We start from the raw sequence: 2,038 nt of genomic DNA, 5'->3' as shown, positions 1-2,038 counted from the left end.
TCCACTGTTCCACCTAGCTGCTCCAAAATTGATCAATCTTAACAATAATGATTTACTGGGTGGTGCTGGCTTTCCTGAGCGTCAGCAGAGCCCTAGCCCGAGCTGGAGACAGAGCCGGGAGCCCCAGGTTGCTAGGGAGGGCGCGAAGGCAGCCCAAACTCATCACTTCACCTGGCCCGGGATGTGCCGCATGGTCCAGCTCCAGGCGCATGGAGGTCCCCAGCCCCACAGTGGTGCCTGAGCCACAGCCAGCCCTGGCCACCCAATCTGAAGACCAGGCTCTCCACTGGCCCCTGGAGCATGCCCACCCTCCTAGCCAATGATCCTCTTGCAGCACACCGGACTTCCTTCCCCTGAGCAGCTCTCACCCCCTCTTCCTATGTCAGTGGCCAACAGGTCAAGAACCACGTTTCTGCAGAGACCTCTGGGGCTGGAGGCCACTTTGCCCCTGGCCAGGGCACAGGAGCTCACTCGAGCTGGGGCTGTGGAGCAGGATTTTACACTGGAGGAACTATGTAGGCCTCTGTATTGTAAACTCTGTAATGTCACTTTGAACTCGGCCCAGAAAGCTCAAGCTCATTATCAGGGTAAAAATCATAGTAAGAAACTCCAGAATTACTATGCAGCCAGATGCTGTCCACCCTCCACCAGAATGAGCAATACAGTGGAGCCTGTACCCCATCCTGTTGTGCCAGCTCCCCCCCAGGTGGATGTCTCTAAGCCTGGCAGCAGAGTCATCAGGCCCACAGAGAATGATTACTGTAAGCTCTGTGATGCTTCATTTAGTTCCTTAGCTGTGGCTCAGGCTCACTATTAAGGGAAGAATCAAGCCAAGAGGACAAGACTTGTGGACGCCCAGAACAACCCGTCCCTGGATTCATCAGAGGTGAGTCAAAGGAGGAGCCAGAATGAAGGGAATGAATATAAAATGATGCAGAATAGGAGGAATGCACATGCTTTTTGGGGCCTTACTTCAATCCCAGATCTCGACAGTGGAATCCCCATCACTTTGCCATGTGCATCACTCCCAGCAGTCAGTTTTATTGCTCCATGTGTAATGCTGGGGTTGGTGAAGAGATGGAGTTTTGGCAGCCTTTAGAGAGTAAACAACGTAAGAGCTAGGTGTCTGATCAGTGGTACAGGAATTAAATGGAGAATCTGGGATACTTATAGTGAAGCCCCTCACTCTGATTGTCATTTTAGATAAAGCAGTTTGTCTTGCCTGATTCTTTTGCCTTCTGTCAACCTGTCCTACTTTGTGGCCATTTTTGACATGAATACACGCCTCTGCTTTTGTGGAGATCTCTGCAAACCTAATGGTACTTTGAGGTGTTAAAAGAATGAGCTTTTTGGGTCATGATGGGTTTTCAGGTTAGTGTTATTCAGCTAATCTTCAGAAGGCACTTGGCCTTACCCTATGGAAAGTAGCTTTGGAAATTGACTAGATGCAGGGAAGTGTAAGTTTCAGTTCTCCATGCCTTTATGTGGGCTACCATCTTGGTGTAGTATTACTAGGATGATTGGTAAAAATGGTTTCTGAGTCTTTTCTGACACTTTAATTCCTATTATAATGTGATCTCTTCATAGAACTACAAGGGTATGCCACTGTTTGAATTTCATTGAACTCCAGAACATCTAATCTACTCTCTTTGTGGCCAAGCTTCATTTCCAGTGTCTGATCTTTGCCTGCCTTCCCCCTCTTTACCACTATCTTCTACTTCATAGATCCATAATTTTCAACTTTAATCAGCTTCTTTTTACATAGTTCTCAGCTGTGCTGTGGGTGTCTTGAGGTCCAAACAACTTTAAATAACCTGAGTTTTTTTAAAATGTTAAAGTGTGTGTATGAATGATAGTTTTCAATCTAAGGATCATATTATGTTATATAATAACATGAACTTATGTGGGAGTTCCCTGTCCTAAGATTGGACCTAGTTCATGGATATTATGAATGATTTCATGCTCTCCCTCTATATTTGCTAGGCTAAACTTATTAAGTGTTCTAAGGGGTACCCACAATGTTGGTTCTGTAAATAAA

At 46.2% G+C, this 2,038-nt stretch overlaps 1 pseudogene; it reads left to right on the top strand.

Annotated features, from left to right (window-relative positions):
- Positions 1-319: 319 nt before the first annotated feature.
- Positions 320-1,173, top strand: LOC122752779 (annotated as a pseudogene).
- The last annotated feature ends 865 nt before the right edge of the window (positions 1,174-2,038 follow it).

The sequence above is a fragment of the Dromiciops gliroides genome, chromosome 4 (assembly GCF_019393635.1).
Source record: "Dromiciops gliroides isolate mDroGli1 chromosome 4, mDroGli1.pri, whole genome shotgun sequence".
NCBI classification, from domain to species: domain Eukaryota; kingdom Metazoa; phylum Chordata; class Mammalia; order Microbiotheria; family Microbiotheriidae; genus Dromiciops; species Dromiciops gliroides.
Note: the sequence above shows the minus strand (reverse complement) of the source record. Positions and strands in the feature narration are given on the sequence as shown.